This window comes from Phalangium opilio, unplaced genomic scaffold, assembly GCF_054372755.1.
Source record: "Phalangium opilio isolate 3A_F unplaced genomic scaffold, DU_Popi_V2 ptg000039l_2, whole genome shotgun sequence".
Classification (NCBI taxonomy): domain Eukaryota; kingdom Metazoa; phylum Arthropoda; class Arachnida; order Opiliones; family Phalangiidae; genus Phalangium; species Phalangium opilio.
Genome location: NW_028324163.1, coordinates 3512485 through 3530420, shown reverse-complemented (window position 1 = coordinate 3530420; position 17936 = coordinate 3512485). Strand labels below are relative to the sequence as shown.

The 17936-nt window shown below is 43.6% G+C and overlaps 13 non-coding genes across 13 annotated transcripts; all 13 read right to left on the bottom strand.

The window, feature by feature from the left end:
- Positions 1-685: 685 nt before the first annotated feature.
- TRNAL-UAA (transfer RNA leucine (anticodon UAA)) lies at positions 686-769 on the bottom strand. Its single transcript has one exon. It is a non-coding gene; the product is annotated as a tRNA-Leu (tRNA).
- A 392-nt stretch (positions 770-1161) lies between these two features.
- Positions 1162-1245, bottom strand: TRNAL-UAA (transfer RNA leucine (anticodon UAA)). The gene has a single exon. It is a non-coding gene; the product is annotated as a tRNA-Leu (tRNA).
- Positions 1246-2113: 868 nt separating this feature from the next.
- On the bottom strand, positions 2114-2197 carry TRNAL-UAA (transfer RNA leucine (anticodon UAA)). The gene has a single exon. It is a non-coding gene; the product is annotated as a tRNA-Leu (tRNA).
- Positions 2198-3063: 866 nt separating this feature from the next.
- TRNAL-UAA (transfer RNA leucine (anticodon UAA)) lies at positions 3064-3147 on the bottom strand. Its single transcript has one exon. It is a non-coding gene; the product is annotated as a tRNA-Leu (tRNA).
- Positions 3148-5183: 2036 nt separating this feature from the next.
- TRNAL-UAA (transfer RNA leucine (anticodon UAA)) lies at positions 5184-5267 on the bottom strand. The gene has a single exon. It is a non-coding gene; the product is annotated as a tRNA-Leu (tRNA).
- A 1560-nt stretch (positions 5268-6827) lies between these two features.
- On the bottom strand, positions 6828-6911 carry TRNAL-UAA (transfer RNA leucine (anticodon UAA)). The gene has a single exon. It is a non-coding gene; the product is annotated as a tRNA-Leu (tRNA).
- A 389-nt stretch (positions 6912-7300) lies between these two features.
- On the bottom strand, positions 7301-7384 carry TRNAS-UGA (transfer RNA serine (anticodon UGA)). Its single transcript has one exon. It is a non-coding gene; the product is annotated as a tRNA-Ser (tRNA).
- Positions 7385-11067: 3683 nt separating this feature from the next.
- Positions 11068-11151, bottom strand: TRNAL-UAA (transfer RNA leucine (anticodon UAA)). Its single transcript has one exon. It is a non-coding gene; the product is annotated as a tRNA-Leu (tRNA).
- A 389-nt stretch (positions 11152-11540) lies between these two features.
- Positions 11541-11624, bottom strand: TRNAS-UGA (transfer RNA serine (anticodon UGA)). Its single transcript has one exon. It is a non-coding gene; the product is annotated as a tRNA-Ser (tRNA).
- Positions 11625-12946: 1322 nt separating this feature from the next.
- On the bottom strand, positions 12947-13030 carry TRNAS-UGA (transfer RNA serine (anticodon UGA)). The gene has a single exon. It is a non-coding gene; the product is annotated as a tRNA-Ser (tRNA).
- Positions 13031-14352: 1322 nt separating this feature from the next.
- On the bottom strand, positions 14353-14436 carry TRNAS-UGA (transfer RNA serine (anticodon UGA)). The gene has a single exon. It is a non-coding gene; the product is annotated as a tRNA-Ser (tRNA).
- Positions 14437-15301: 865 nt separating this feature from the next.
- TRNAL-UAA (transfer RNA leucine (anticodon UAA)) lies at positions 15302-15385 on the bottom strand. Its single transcript has one exon. It is a non-coding gene; the product is annotated as a tRNA-Leu (tRNA).
- A 389-nt stretch (positions 15386-15774) lies between these two features.
- TRNAS-UGA (transfer RNA serine (anticodon UGA)) lies at positions 15775-15858 on the bottom strand. The gene has a single exon. It is a non-coding gene; the product is annotated as a tRNA-Ser (tRNA).
- Positions 15859-17936: the final 2078 nt, after the last annotated feature.

Sequence of the window (17936 nt, the reverse complement as noted above, 5' to 3'; positions counted from 1 at the left end):
CATATGAGGATCAGAGCTTAAATCTGACGCCTTAGACCACTCGGCCATCCTGACACGCTTTTAAACGTTTTCCTTGAACATTTAGCTATAGTACAACACCAAAATACCTCTCGGAACTCTATGCTCCACAGAGCTACTCACTTGTTGCCATACTAGAGAAGCCTTTTCTGATCATGAGATACATGTTATTAAAATGAAACAAATCGTTGTCAGAAGTGGGTTTCGAACCCACGCCCTCATACGAGGATCAGGGCTTAAATCTTACGCCTTAGACCACTCGGCCATCCTGACACGCTTTTAAACGTTTTCCTTGAAAATGAAGCTATAGTACCACCCCGAAATACCTCTAGGAATTCTATGCTCCATAAAGCTACTCACATGTTGCCATACTAGAGAAGACTTTCCTGAGCTTGAGATACATATGTTATTAAAGTAAAACAAATCTTTGTCGGAAAAAGGGTTCGAACCCACGCCCTCATACGAGGATCAGAGCTTAAATCTGACGCCTTTGACCACTCGGCCATCCTGACACGCTTTTAAACGTTTTCCTTGAAAATGAAGCTATAGTACCACCCCGAAATACCTCTAGGAATTCTATGCTCCATAAAGCTACTCACATGTTGCCATACTAGAGAAGCCTTTCCTGAGCATGAGATACATATGTTATTAAAGTAAAACAAATCGATGGCAGAAGTGGGGTTCGAACCCACGCCCTCATACGAGGATCAGAGCTTAAATCTGACGCCTTAGACCACTCGGCCATCCTGACACGCTTTTCAAGGTTTTCCTTGAAAATGTAGCTATAGTACAACACCAAAATACCTCTCGGAACTCTATGCTCCATAGAGCTACTCACTTGTTGCCATACTAGAGAAGCCTTTTCTGATCATGAGATACATGTTACTAAAATGAAACAAATCGTTTTCAGAAGAGGGGTTCGAACCTACGCCCTCATATGAGGATCAGAGCTTAAATCTGACGCCTTAGACCACTCGGCCATCCTGACACGCTTTTAAACGTTTTCCTTGAAAATGAAGCTATAGTACCACCCCGAAATACCTCTAGGAATTCTATGCTCCATAAAGCTACTCACATGTTGCCATACTAGAGAAGCCTTTCCTGAGCATGAGATACATATGTTATTAAAGTAAAACAAATCGATGGCAGAAGTGGGGTTCGAACCCACGCCCTCATACGAGGATCAGAGCTTAAATCTGACGCCTTAGACCACTCGGCCATCCTGACACGCTTTTCAAGGTTTTCCTTGAAAATGTAGCTATAGTACAACACCAAAATACCTCTCGGAACTCTATGCTCCATAGAGCTACTCACTTGTTGCCATACTAGAGAAGCCTTTTCTGATCATGAGATACATGTTATTAAAATGAAACAAATCGTTGTCAGAAGTGGGTTTCGAACCCACGCCCTCATACGAGGATCAGGGCTTAAATCTTACGCCTTAGACCACTCGGCCATCCTGACACGCTTTTAAACGTTTTCCTTGAAAATGAAGCTATAGTACAACACCAAAATACCTCTCGGAACTCTATGCTCCATAGAGCTACTCACTTGTTGCCATACTAGAGAAGCCTTTTCTGATCATGAGATACATGTTATTAAAATGAAACAAATCGTTGTCAGAAGTGGGTTTCGAACCCACGCCCTCATACGAGGATCAGGGCTTAAATCTTACGCCTTAGACCACTATGCCATCCTGACACGCTTTTAAACGTTTTCCTTGAAAATGAAGCTATAGTACCACGCCGAAATACCTCTAGGAATTCTATGCTCCATAAAGCTACTCACATGTTGCCATACTAGAGAAGCCTTTCCTGAGCATGAGATACATATGTTATTAAAGTAAAACAAATCGTTATCAGAAGAAGGGTTCGAAACCACGCCCTCATACGAGGATCAGAGCTTAAATCTGACGCCTTTGACCACTCGGCCATCCTGACACGCTTTTAAACGTTTTCCTTGAAAATGAAGCTATAGTACCACCCCGAAATACCTCTAGGATTTCTATGCTCCATAAAGCTACTCACATGTTGACATACTAGAGAAGCCTTTCCTGAGCATGAGATACATATGTTATTAAAGTAAAACAAATCGATGGCAGAAGTGGGGTTCGAACCCACGCCCTCATACGAGGATCAGAGCTTAAATCTGACGCCTTAGACCACTCGGCCATCCTGACACGCTTTTCAAGGTTTTCCTTGAAAATGTAGCTATAGTACAACACCAAAATACCTCTCGGAACTCTATGCTCCATAGAGCTACTCACTTGTTGCCATACTAGAGAAGCCTTTTCTGATCATAAGATACATGTTACTAAAATGAAACAAATCGTTTTCAGAAGAGGGGTTCGAACCTACGCCCTCAAATGAGGATCAGAGCTTAAATCTGACGCCTTAGACCACTCGGCCATCCTGACACGCTTTTAAACGTTTTCCTTGTAAATGAAGCTATAGTACCACCCCGAAATACCTCTCGGAATTCTATGCTCTATAAAGCTACTCACTTGTTGCCATACTAGAGAAGCCTTTCCTGAGCATGAGATACATGTTATTAAAGTAAAACAAATCGTTGTCAGACGTGGGGTTCGAACCCACGCCCTCATACGAGGATCAGAGCTTACATCTGACGCCTTAGACCACTCGGCAATCCTGACACGCTTTTAAACGTTTTCCTTGAAAATGAAGCTATAGTACCACCCCGAAATACCTCTAGGAATTCTATGCTCCATAAAGCTACTCACATGTTCCCATACTAGAGAAGCCATTCCTGATCATGAGATACATGTTATTAAAATGAAACAAATCGTTGTCAGAAGTGGGGGTCGAACCCACGCCCTCTTACGAGGATCAGAGCTTAAATCTGACGCCTTAGACCACTCGGCCTTCCTGACACGATTTTGAACGTTTTCCGTGAAATTGAAGCTATAGTACCACCCCGAAATACCTCTAGGAATTCTATGCTCCATAAAGCAACTCACATGTTGCCATACTAGAGAAGCCTTTCCTGAGCATGAGATACATATGTTATTAAAGTAAAACAAATCGATGGCAGAAGTGGGGTTCGAACCCACGCCCTCATACGAGGATCAGAGCTTAAATCTGACGCCTTAGACCACTCGGCCATCCTGACACGCTTTTCAAGGTTTTCCTTGAAAATGTAGCTATAGTACAACACCAAAATACCTCTCGGAACTCTATGCTCCATAGAGCTACTCACTTGTTGCCATACTAGAGAAGCCTTTCCTGAGCATGAGATACATGTTATTAAAGTAAAACAAATCGTTTTCAGACGTGGGGTTCGAACCCACGCCCTCATACGAGGATCAGAGCTTACATCTGACGCCTTAGACCACTCGGCAATCCTGACACGCTTTTAAACGTTTTCCTTGAAAATGAAGCTATAGTACCACCCCGAAATACCTCTAGGAATTCTATGCTCCATAAAGCTACTCACATGTTGCCATACTAGAGAAGCCTTTCCTGAGCATGAGATACATATGTTATTAAAGTAAAACAAATCGTTGTCAGAAGAAGGGTTCGAACCCACGCCCTCATACGAGGATCATAGCTTAAATCTGACGCCTTTGACCACTCGGCCATCCTGACACGATTTTGAACGTTTTCCGTGAAAATGAAGCTATAGTACAACCGCGAAACACCTCTCGGAATTCTATGCTCCATAAAGCTACTCACTTGTTGCCATACTAGAGAGGCTTTTCCTGAGCATGAGATACAAGTTATTAAAATGAACAAATCGTTGTCAGAAGTGGGGTTCGAACCCACGCCCTCATACGAGGAATAGAGCTTAAATCTGACGCCTTAGACCACTCGGCCATCCTGACACGCTTTTCGAGGTTTTCCTTGAAGTGTAGCTATATTACAACACCAAAATACCTCTCGGAACTCTCTGCTCCATAGAGCTACACTTTTGTTGCCTTTTCTGATCATGAGATCCATGTAATTAAAATTAAACAAATCGTTGTCAGAAGAGGGGTTCGAACCCACACCCTCATGCGCGGATCAGAGCTTAAATCTGACGCCTTAGACCACTCGGCCATCCTGACACGCTTTTAAACGTTTTCCATGAAATTGAAGCTATAGTACCACCCCGAAATACCTCTAGGAATTCTATGCTCCATAAAGCTACTCACATGTTGCCATACTAGAGAAGCCATTCCTGATCATGAGATACATGTTATTAAAATGAAACAAATCGTTGTCAGAAGTGGGGTTCGACCCCACGCCCTCTTACGAGGATCAGAGCTTAAATCTGACGTCTAAGACCACTCGGCCTTCCTGACACGATTTTGAACGTTTTCCGTGAAATTGAAGCTATAGTACCACCCCGAAATACCTCTCGGAATTCTATGCTCCATAAAGCTACTCACATGTTGCCATACTAGAGAAGCCTTTCCTGAGCATGAGATACATATGTTATTAAAGTAAAACAAATCGTTGTCAGAACAGGGGTTCGAACCCACGCCCTCATACGAGGATCAGAGCTTAAATCTGACGCCTTAGACCACTCGGCCATCTTGACACGCTATTGAACGTTTTCCGTGAAAAGAAGCTATAGTACAACCCCGAAACACCTCTCGGAATTCTATTCTCCATAAAGCTACTCACTTTTTGCCATACTAGAGAGGCTTTTCCTGAGCATGAGATACAAGTTATTAAAATGAACAAATCGTTGTGAGAAGTGGGGTTCGAACCCACGCCCTCATACGAGGATCAGAGCTTAAATCTGACGCCTTTGACCACTCGGCCATCCTGACACGATTTTGAACGTTTTCCGTGAAAATGAAGCTATAGTACCACCCCGAAATACCTCTCGGAATTCTATGCTCCATAAAGCTACTCACATGTTGCCATACTAGAGAAGCCTTTCCTGAGCATGAGATACATATGTTATTAAAGTAAAACAAATCGTTGTCAGAACAGGGGTTCGAACCCACGCCCTCATACGAGGATCAGAGCTTAAATCTGACGCCTTAGACCACTCGGCCATCTTGACACGCTATTGAACGTTTTCCGTGAAAATGAAGCTATAGTACAACCCCGAAACACCTCTCGGAATTCTATTCTCCATAAAGCTACTCACTTGTTGCCATACTAGAGAGGCTTTTCCTGAGCATGAGATACAAGTTATTAAAATGAACAAATCGTTGTCAGAAGTGGGGTTCGAACCCACGCCCTCATACGAGGATCAGAGCTTAAATCTGACGCCTTTGACCACTCGGCCATCCTGACACGATTTTGAACGTTTTCCGTGAAAATGAAGCTATAGTACAACCGCGAAACACCTCTCGGAATTCTATGCTCCATAAAGCTACTCACTTGTTGCCATACTAGAGAGGCTTTTCCTGAGCATGAGATACAAGTTATTAAAATGAACAAATCGTTGTCAGAAGTGGGGTTCGAACCCACGCCCTCATACGAGGAATAGAGCTTAAATCTGACGCCTTAGACCACTCGGCCATCCTGACACGCTTTTCGAGGTTTTCCTTGAAGTGTAGCTATATTACAACACCAAAATACCTCTCGGAACTCTCTGCTCCATAGAGCTACACTTTTGTTGCCTTTTCTGATCATGAGATCCATGTAATTAAAATTAAACAAATCGTTGTCAGAAGAGGGGTTCGAACCCACACCCTCATGCGCGGATCAGAGCTTAAATCTGACGCCTTAGACCACTCGGCCATCCTGACACGCTTTTAAACGTTTTCCATGAAATTGAAGCTATAGTACCACCCCGAAATACCTCTAGGAATTCTATGCTCCATAAAGCTACTCACATGTTGCCATACTAGAGAAGCCATTCCTGATCATGAGATACATGTTATTAAAATGAAACAAATCGTTGTCAGAAGTGGGGTTCGACCCCACGCCCTCTTACGAGGATCAGAGCTTAAATCTGACGTCTAAGACCACTCGGCCTTCCTGACACGATTTTGAACGTTTTCCGTGAAATTGAAGCTATAGTACCACCCCGAAATACCTCTCGGAATTCTATGCTCCATAAAGCTACTCACATGTTGCCATACTAGAGAAGCCTTTCCTGAGCATGAGATACATATGTTATTAAAGTAAAACAAATCGTTGTCAGAACAGGGGTTCGAACCCACGCCCTCATACGAGGATCAGAGCTTAAATCTGACGCCTTAGACCACTCGGCCATCTTGACACGCTATTGAACGTTTTCCGTGAAAAGAAGCTATAGTACAACCCCGAAACACCTCTCGGAATTCTATTCTCCATAAAGCTACTCACTTTTTGCCATACTAGAGAGGCTTTTCCTGAGCATGAGATACAAGTTATTAAAATGAACAAATCGTTGTGAGAAGTGGGGTTCGAACCCACGCCCTCATACGAGGATCAGAGCTTAAATCTGACGCCTTTGACCACTCGGCCATCCTGACACGATTTTGAACGTTTTCCGTGAAAATGAAGCTATAGTACCACCCCGAAATACCTCTCGGAATTCTATGCTCCATAAAGCTACTCACATGTTGCCATACTAGAGAAGCCTTTCCTGAGCATGAGATACATATGTTATTAAAGTAAAACAAATCGTTGTCAGAACAGGGGTTCGAACCCACGCCCTCATACGAGGATCAGAGCTTAAATCTGACGCCTTAGACCACTCGGCCATCTTGACACGCTATTGAACGTTTTCCGTGAAAATGAAGCTATAGTACAACCCCGAAACACCTCTCGGAATTCTATTCTCCATAAAGCTACTCACTTGTTGCCATACTAGAGAGGCTTTTCCTGAGCATGAGATACAAGTTATTAAAATGAACAAATCGTTGTCAGAAGTGGGGTTCGAACCCACGCCCTCATACGAGGATCAGAGCTTAAATCTGACGCCTTTGACCACTCGGCCATCCTGACACGATTTTGAACGTTTTCCGTGAAAATGAAGCTATAGTACCACCCCGAAATCCCTCTCGGAATTCTATGCTCCATAAAGCTACTCACATGTTGCCATACTAGAGAAGCCTTTTCTGATCATGAGATACATGTTATTAAAATGAAACAAATCGTTGTCAGAAGAGGGGTTCGAACCCACGCCCTCATACGAGGATCACAGCTTAAATCTGACGCCTTAGACCACTCGGCCATCTTGACACGCTATTGAACGTTTTCCGTGAAAATGAAGCTATAGTACAACCCCGAAACACCTCTCGGAATTCTATGCTCCATAAAGCTACTCACTTGTTGCCATACTAGAGAGGCTTTTCTTAGCATGAGATACAAGTTATTAAAGTAAAACAAATCGATGGCAGAAGTGGGGTTCGAACCCACGCCCTCATACGAGGATCAGAGCTCAAATCTGACGCCTTAGACCACTCGGCCATCCTGACACGCTTTTAATCGTTTTCCTTGAACATTTAGCTATAGTACAACACCAAAATACCTCTCGGAACTCTATGCTCCATAGAGCTACTCACTTGTTGCCATACAAGAGAAGCCTTTTCTGATCATGAGATACATGTTACTAAAATGAAACAAATCGTTTTCAGAAGAGGGGTTCGAACCTACGCCCTCATATGAGGATCATAGCTTAAATCTGACGCCTTAGACCACTCGGCCATCCTGACACGCTTTTAAACGTTTTCCTTGAACATTTAGCTATTGTACAACACCAAAATACCTCTCGGAACTCTATGCTCCATAGAGCTACTCACTTGTTGCCATACTAGAGAAGCCTTTTCTGATCATGAGATACATGTTATTAAAATGAAACAAATCGTTGTCAGAAGTGGGGCTCAAACCCACGCCCTCATACGAGGATGAGAGCTTAAATCTTACACCTTAGACCACTCGGCCATCCTGACACGCTTTTAAACGTTTTCCTTGAAAATGTAGCTATATTACAACACCAAAATACCTCTCGGAACCCTATGCTCCATAGAGCTACACTTTTGTTGCCTTTTCTGATCATGAGATCCATGTAATTAAAATGAATCAAATCGTTGTCAGAAGAGGGGTTCGAACCCACACCCTCACACGCGGATCAGAGCTTAATTCTGACGCCTTAGACCACTCGGCCATCCTGACACACTTTTAAACGTTTTCCATGAAAATGAAGCTATAGTACCACCCCGAAACACCTCTCGGAATTCTATGCTCCATAAAGCTACTCACTTGTTGCCATACTGGAGAGGCTTTTCCTGAGCATGAGATACAAGTTATTAAAATGAACAAATCGTTGCCAGAAGAGGGGTTCGAACCCACACCCTCACACGCGGATCAGAGCTTAAATCTGACGCCTTAGACCACTCGGCCATCCTGACACGCTTTTCAACGTTTTCCTTGAAAATGAAGCTATAGTACCACCCCGAAATACCTCTAGGAATTCTATGCTCCATAAAGCTACTCACATGTTGCCATACTAGAGAAGCCTTTTCTGATCATGAGATACATGTTATTAAAATGAAACAAATCGTTGTCAGAAGAGGGGTTCGAACCCACGCCCTCATGCGCGGATCAGAGCTTAAATCTGACGCCTTAGACCACTCGGCCATCCTGACACGCTTTTAAACGTTTTCCTTGAAAATGAAGCTATAGTAGCACCCCGAAATACCTCTCGGAATTCTATGCTCCATAAAGCTACTCACTTGTTGCCATACTAGAGAAGCCTTTCCTGAGCATGAGATACATGTTATTAAAGTAAAACAAATCGTTGTCAGACGTGGGGTTCGAACCCACGCCCTCATACGAGGATCAGAGCTTACCTCTGACGCCTTAGACCACTCGGCCATCCTGACACGCTTTTAAACGTTTTCCTTGAAAATGAAGCTATAGTACCACCCCGAAATACCTCTAGGAATTCTATGCTCCATAAAGCTACTCACATGTTGCCATACTAGAGAAGCCATTCCTGATCATGAGATACATGTTATTAAAATGAAACAAATCGTTGTCAGAAGTGGGGTTCGACCCCACGCCCTCTTACGAGGATCAGAGCTTAAATCTGACGCCTAAGACCACTCGGCCTTCCTGACACGATTTTGAACGTTTTCCGTGAAATTGAAGCTATAGTACCACCCCGAAATACCTCTCGGAATTCTATGCTCCATAAAGCTACTCACATGTTGCCATACTAGAGAAGCCTTTCCTGAGCATGAGATACATATGTTATTAAAGTAAAACAAATCGTTGTCAGAACAGGGGTTCGAACCCACGCCCTCATACGAGGATCAGAGCTTAAATCTGACGCCTTAGACCACTCGGCCATCTTGACACGCTATTGAACGTTTTCCGTGAAAATGAAGCTATAGTACAACCCCGAAACACCTCTCGGAATTCTATTCTCCATAAAGCTACTCACTTGTTGCAATACTAGAGAGGCTTTTCCTGAGCATGAGATACAAGTTATTAAAATGAACAAATCGTTGTGAGAAGTGGGGTTCGAACCCACGCCCTCATACGAGGATCAGAGCTTAAATCTGACGCCTTTGACCACTCGGCCATCCTGACACGATTTTGAACGTTTTCCGTGAAAATGAAGCTATAGTACCACCCCGAAATACCTCTCGGAATTCTATGCTCCATAAAGCTACTCACATGTTGCCATACTAGAGAAGCCTTTCCTGAGCATGAGATACATATGTTATTAAAGTAAAACAAATCGTGGTCAGAAGAAGGGTTCGAACCCACGCCCTCATACGAGGATCGGAGCTTAAATCTGACGCCTTAGACCACTCGGCCATCCTGACACGCTTTTCGAGGTTTTCCTTGAAGTGTAGCTATATTACAACACCAAAATACCTCTCGGAACTCTCTGCTCCATAGAGCTACACTTTTGTTGCCTTTTCTGATCATGAGATCCATGTAATTAAAATTAAACAAATCGTTGTCAGAAGAGGGGTTCGAACCCACACCCTCATGCGCGGATCAGAGCTTAAATCTGACGCCTTAGACCACTCGGCCATCCTGACACGCTTTTAAACGTTTTCCATGAAAATGAAGCTATAGTACCACCCCGAAATACCTCTAGGAATTCTATGCTCCATAAAGCTACTCACATGTTGCCATACTAGAGAAGCCATTCCTGATCATGAGATACATGTTATTAAAATGAAACAAATCGTTGTCAGAAGTGGGGTTCGACCCCACGCCCTCTTACGAGGATCAGAGCTTAAATCTGACGCCTAAGACCACTCGGCCTTCCTGACACGATTTTGAACGTTTTCCGTGAAATTGAAGCTATAGTACCACCCCGAAATACCTCTCGGAATTCTATGCTCCATAAAGCTACTCACATGTTGCCATACTAGAGAAGCCTTTCCTGAGCATGAGATACATATGTTATTAAAGTAAAACAAATCGTTGTCAGAACAGGGGTTCGAACCCACGCCCTCATACGAGGATCAGAGCTTAAATCTGACGCCTTAGACCACTCGGCCATCTTGACACGCTATTGAACGTTTTCCGTGAAAATGAAGCTATAGTACAACCCCGAAACACCTCTCGGAATTCTATTCTCCATAAAGCTACTCACTTTTTGCCATACTAGAGAGGCTTTTCCTGAGCATGAGATACAAGTTATTAAAATGAACAAATCGTTGTGAGAAGTGGGGTTCGAACCCACGCCCTCATACGAGGATCAGAGCTTAAATCTGACGCCTTTGACCACTCGGCCATCCTGACACGATTTTGAACGTTTTCCGTGAAAATGAAGCTATAGTACCACCCCGAAATACCTCTCGGAATTCTATGCTCCATAAAGCTACTCACATGTTGCCATACTAGAGAAGCCTTTCCTGAGCATGAGATACATATGTTATTAAAGTAAAACAAATCGTTGTCAGAACAGGGGTTCGAACCCACGCCCTCATACGAGGATCAGAGCTTAAATCTGACGCCTTAGACCACTCGGCCATCTTGACACGCTATTGAACGTTTTCCGTGAAAATGAAGCTATAGTACAACCCCGAAACACCTCTCGGAATTCTATTCTCCATAAAGCTACTCACTTGTTGCCATACTAGAGAGGCTTTTCCTGAGCATGAGATACAAGTTATTAAAATGAACAAATCGTTGTCAGAAGTGGGGTTCGAACCCACGCCCTCATACGAGGATCAGAGCTTAAATCTGACGCCTTTGACCACTCGGCCATCCTGACACGATTTTGAACGTTTTCCGTGAAAGTGAAGCTATAGTACCACCCCGAAATCCCTCTCGGAATTCTATGCTCCATAAAGCTACTCACATGTTGCCATACTAGAGAAGCCTTTTCTGATCATGAGATACATGTTATTAAAATGAAACAAATCGTTGTCAGAAGAGGGGTTCGAACCCACGCCCTCATACGAGGATCACAGCTTAAATCTGACGCCTTAGACCACTCGGCCATCTTGACACGCTATTGAACGTTTTCCGTGAAAATGAAGCTATAGTACAACCCCGAAACACCTCTCGGAATTCTATGCTCCATAAAGCTACTCACTTGTTGCCATACTAGAGAGGCTTTTCTTAGCATGAGATACAAGTTATTAAAGTAAAACAAATCGATGGCAGAAGTGGGGTTCGAACCCACGCCCTCATACGAGGATCAGAGCTCAAATCTGACGCCTTAGACCACTCGGCCATCCTGACACGCTTTTAATCGTTTTCCTTGAACATTTAGCTATAGTACAATACCAAAATACCTCTCGGAACTCTATGCTCCATAGAGCTACTCACTTGTTGCCATACAAGAGAAGCCTTTTCTGATCATGAGATACATGTTACTAAAATGAAACAAATCGTTTTCAGAAGAGGGGTTCGAACCTACGCCCTCATATGAGGATCAGAGCTTAAATCTGCCGCCTTAGACCACTCGGCCATCCTGACACGCTTTTAAACGTTTTCCTTGAACATTTAGCTATAGTACAACACCAAAATACCTCTCGGAACTCTATGCTCCATAGAGCTACTCACTTGTTGCCATACTAGAGAAGCCTTTTCTGATCATGAGATACATGTTATTAAAATGAAACAAATCGTTGTCAGAAGTGGGGCTCAAACCCACGCCCTCATACGAGGATGAGAGCTTAAATCTTACACCTTAGACCACTCGGCCATCCTGACACGCTTTTAAACGTTTTCCTTGAAAATGTAGCTATATTACAACACCAAAATACCTCTCGGAACCCTATGCTCCATAGAGCTACACTTTTGTTGCCTTTTCTGATCATGAGATCCATGTAATTAAAATGAATCAAATCGTTGTCAGAAGAGGGGTTCGAACCCACACCCTCACACGCGGATCAGAGCTTAATTCTGACGCCTTAGACCACTCGACCATCCTGACACACTTCTAAACGTTTTCCTTGAAAATGAAGCTATAGTACCACCCCGAAACACCTCTCGGAATTCTATGCTCCATAAAGCTACTCACTTGTTGCCATACTGGAGAGGCTTTTCCTGAGCATGAGATACAAGTTATTAAAATGAACAAATCGTTGTCAGAAGAGGGGTTCGAACCCACACCCTCACACGCGGATCAGAGCTTAAATCTGACGACTTAGACCACTCGGCCATCCTGACACGCTTTTAAACGTTTTCCTTGAAAATGAAGCTATAGTACCACCCCGAAATACCTCTAGGAATTCTATGCTCCATAAAGCTACTCACATGTTGCCATACTAGAGAAGCCTTTTCTGATCATGAGATACATGTTATTAAAATGAAACAAATCGTTGTCAGAAGAGGGGTTCGAACCCACGCCCTCATACGAGGATCACAGCTTAAATCTGACGCCTTAGACCACTCGGCCATCTTGACACGCTATTGAACGTTTTCCGTGAAAATGAAGCTATAGTACAACCCCGAAACACCTCTCGGAATTCTATGCTCCATAAAGCTACTCACTTGTTGCCATACTAGAGAGGCTTTTCTTAGCATGAGATACAAGTTATTAAAGTAAAACAAATCGATGGCAGAAGTGGGGCTCGAACCCACGCCCTCATACGAGGATCAGAGCTCAAATCTGACGCCTTAGACCACTCGGCCATCCTGACACGCTTTTAATCGTTTTCCTTGAACATTTAGCTATAGTACAATACCAAAATACCTCTCGGAACTCTATGCTCCATAGAGCTACTCACTTGTTGCCATACAAGAGAAGCCTTTTCTGATCATGAGATACATGTTACTAAAATGAAACAAATCGTTTTCAGAAGAGGGGTTCGAACCTACGCCCTCATATGAGGATCAGAGCTTAAATCTGACGCCTTAGACCACTCGGCCATCCTGACACGCTTTTAAACGTTTTCCTTGAACATTTAGCTATAGTACAACACCAAAATACCTCTCGGAACTCTATGCTCCATAGAGCTACTCACTTGTTGCCATACTAGAGAAGCCTTTTCTGATCATGAGATACATGTTATTAAAATGAAACAAATCGTTGTCAGAAGTGGGGCTCAAACCCACGCCCTCATACGAGGATGAGAGCTTAAATCTTACACCTTAGACCACTCGGCCATCCTGACACGCTTTTAAACGTTTTCCTTGAAAATGTAGCTATATTACAACACCAAAATACCTCTCGGAACCCTATGCTCCATAGAGCTACACTTTTGTTGCCTTTTCTGATCATGAGATCCATGTAATTAAAATGAATCAAATCGTTGTCAGAAGAGGGGTTCGAACCCACACCCTCACACGCGGATCAGAGCTTAATTCTGACGCCTTAGACCACTCGGCCATCCTGACACACTTCTAAACGTTTTCCTTGAAAATGAAGCTATAGTACCACCCCGAAACACCTCTCGGAATTCTATGCTCCATAAAGCTACTCACTTGTTGCCATACTGGAGAGGCTTTTCCTGAGCATGAGATACAAGTTATTAAAATGAACAAATCGTTGTCAGAAGAGGGGTTCGAACCCACACCCTCACACGCGGATCAGAGCTTAAATCTGACGCCTTAGACCACTCGGCCATCCTGACACGCTTTTAAACGTTTTCCTTGAAAATGAAGCTATAGTACCACCCCGAAATACCTCTAGGAATTCTATGCTCCATAAAGCTACTCACATGTTGCCATACTAGAGAAGCCTTTTCTGATCATGAGATACATGTTATTAAAATGAAACAAATCGTTGTCAGAAGAGGGGTTCGAACCCACGCCCTCATACGAGGATCACAGCTTAAATCTGACGCCTTAGACCACTCGGCCATCTTGACACGCTATTGAACGTTTTCCGTGAAAATGAAGCTATAGTACAACCCCGAAACACCTCTCGGAATTCTATGCTCCATAAAGCTACTCACTTGTTGCCATACTAGAGAGGCTTTTCTTAGCATGAGATACAAGTTATTAAAGTAAAACAAACCGATGGCAGAAATGGGGTTCGAACCTACGCCCTCATACGAGGATCAGAGCTCAAATCTGACGCCTTAGACCACTCGGCCATCCTGACACGCTTTTAATCGTTTTCCTTGAACATTTAGCTATAGTACAACACCAAAATACCTCTCGGAACTCTATGCTCCATAGAGCTACTCACTTGTTGCCATACAAGAGAAGCCTTTTCTGATCATGAGATACATGTTACTAAAATGAAACAAATCGTTTTCAGAAGAGGGGTTCGAACCTACGCCCTCATATGAGGATCAGAGCTTAAATCTGACGCCTTAGACCACTCGGCCATCCTGACACGCTTTTAAACGTTTTCCTTGAACATTTAGCTATAGTACAACACCAAAATACCTCTCGGAACTCTATGCTCCATAGAGCTACTCACTTGTTGCCATACTAGAGAAGCCTTTTCTGATCATGAGATACATGTTATTAAAATGAAACAAATCGTTGTGAGAAGTGGGGTTCGAACCCACGCCCTCATACGAGGATCAGAGCTTAAATCTGACGCCTTTGACCACTCGGCCATCCTGACACGATTTTGAACGTTTTCCGTGAAAATGAAGCTATAGTACCACCCCGAAAAACCTCTCGGAATTCTATGCTCCATAAAGCTACTCACATGTTGCCATACTAGAGAAGCCTTTCCTGAGCATGAGATACATATGTTATTAAAGTAAAACAAATCGTTGTCAGAACAGGGGTTCGAACCCACGCCCTCATACGAGGATCAGAGCTTAAATCTGACGCCTTAGACCACTCGGCCATCTTGACACGCTATTGAACGTTTTCCGTGAAAATGAAGCTATAGTACAACCCCAAAACACCTCTCGGAATTCTATTCTCCATAAAGCTACTCACTTGTTGCCATACTAGAGAGGCTTTTCCTGAGCATGAGATACAAGTTATTAAAATGAACAAATCGTTGTCAGAAGTGGGGTTCGAACCCACGCCCTCATACGAGGATCAGAGCTTAAATCTGACGCCTTTGACCACTCGGCCATCCTGACACGATTTTGAACGTTTTCCGTGAAAATGAAGCTATAGTACCACCCCGAAATACCTCTCGGAATTCTATGCTCCATAAAGCTACTCACATGTTGCCATACTAGAGAAGCCTTTTCTGATCATGAGATACATGTTATTAAAATGAAACAAATCGTTGTCAGAAGAGGGGTTCGAACCCACGCCCTCATACGAGGATCACAGCTTAAATCTGACGCCTTAGACCACTCGGCCATCTTGACACGCTATTGAACGTTTTCCGTGAAAATGAAGCTATAGTACAACCCCGAAACACCTCTCGGAATTCTATGCTCCATAAAGCTACTCACTTGTTGCCATACTAGAGAGGCTTTTCTTAGCATGAGATACAAGTTATTAAAGTAAAACAAATCGATGGCAGAAGTGGAGTTCGAACCCACGCCCTCATACGAGGATCAGAGCTCAAATCTGACGCCTTAGACCACTCGGCCATCCTGACACGCTTTTAATCGTTTTCCTTGAACATTTAGCTATAGTACAACACCAAAATACCTCTCGGAACTCTATGCTCCATAGAGCTACTCACTTGTTGCCATACTAGAGAAGCCTTTTCTGATCATGAGATACATGTTATTAAAATGAAACAAATCGTTGTCAGAAGTGGGGCTCAAACCCACGCCCTCATACGAGGATGAGAGCTTAAATCTTACACCTTAGACCACTCGGCCATCCTGACACGCTTTTAATCGTTTTCCTTGAAAATGAAGCTATAGTATCACCCCGAAATACCTCTAGGAAATCTATGCTCCATAAAGCTACTCACATGTTGCCATACTAGAGAAGCCTTTCCTGAGCATGAGATACATATGTTATTAAAGTAAAACAAATCGTTGTCAGAAGAAGGGTTCGAACCCACGCCCTCATACGAGGATCAGAGCTTAAATCTGACGCCTTAGACCACTCCACCATCCTGACACGCTTTTCAAGGTTTTCCTTGAAAATGTAGCTATATTACAACACCAAAAGACCTCTCGGAACCCTATGCTCCATAGAGCTACACTTTTGTTGCCTTTTCTGATCATGAGATCCATGTAATTAAAATGAATCAAATCGTTGTCAGAAGAGGGGTTCGAACCCACACCCTCACACGCGGATCAGAGCTTAATTCTGACGCCTTAGACCACTCGGCCATCCTGACACACTTTTAAACGTTTTCCTTGAAAATGAAGCTATAGTACCACCCCGAAACACCTCTCGGAATTCTATGCTCCATAAAGCTACTCACTTGTTGCCATACTGGAGAGGCTTTTCCTGAGCATGAGATACAAGTTATTAAAATGAACAAATCGTTGTCAGAAGAGGGGTTCGAACCCACACCCTCACACGCGGATCAGAGCTTAAATCTGACGCCTTAGACCACTCGGCCATCCTGACACGCTTTTAAACGTTTTCCTTGAAAATGAAGCTATAGTACCACCCCGAAATACCTCTAGGAATTCTATGCTCCATAAAGCGACTCACATGTTGCCATACTAGATAAGCCTTTCCTGAGCATGAGATCCATATGTTATTAAAGTAAAACAAATCGTTTTCAGAACAGGGGTTCGAACCCACGCCCTCATACGAGGATTAGAGCTTAAATCTGACGCCTTAGACCACTCGGCCATCCTGACACGCTTTTCAAGGTTTTCCTTGAAAATGTAGCTATAGTACAACACCAAAATACCTCTCGGAACTCCATGCTCCATAGAGCTACTCACTTGTTGCCATACTAGAGAAGCCTTTTCTGATCATGAGATACATGTTATTAAAATGAAACAAATCGTTGTCAGAAGGGGGGTTCGAACCCACGCCCTCATACGAGGATCACAGCTTAAATCTGACGCCTTAGACCACTCGGCCATCTTGACACGCTATTGAACGTTTTCCGTGAAAATGAAGCTATAGTACAACCCCGAAACACCTCTCGGAATTCTATCCTCCATAAAGCTACTCACTTGTTGCCATACTAGAGAAGCCTTTCTTGAGCATGAGATACATGTTATTAAAGTAAAACAAATCGTTGTCAGAAGAGGGGTTCGAACCTACGCCCTCATACGAGGATCAGAGCTTAAATCTGACGCCTTAGACCACTCGGCCATCCTGACACGCTTTTAAAGGTTTTCCTTGAACATTTAGCTATAGCACCACCCCGAAATACGTCTAGGAATTCTATGCTCCATAGAGCTACACTTTTGTTGCCTTTTTTGATCATGAGATCCATGTAATTAAAATGAATCAAATCGTTGTCAGAAGAGGGGTTCGAACCCAAGTAGTGTAACCCCCCACTTCGTACCTCCGTAGGTGTAGAATGTAGGTCAAGGTCACCAGTGTAGGTCAATGACCTATGACGTAATGAGTGACGTAATCAACGCCCCCTCGCCGCCGGGGAAGCCCCTCGCGGGGAAACCCGCGCGCCCCCTCGCGGGAAAATACCGCGCGCCGCCTCGCGGGAAAACCGCGAAATTTGAAAACCGCGCGCAAACTCGCGGTGAGTCTGCGCATGCGTATGACGGTCTCTTCAACTGTATCTGTGAC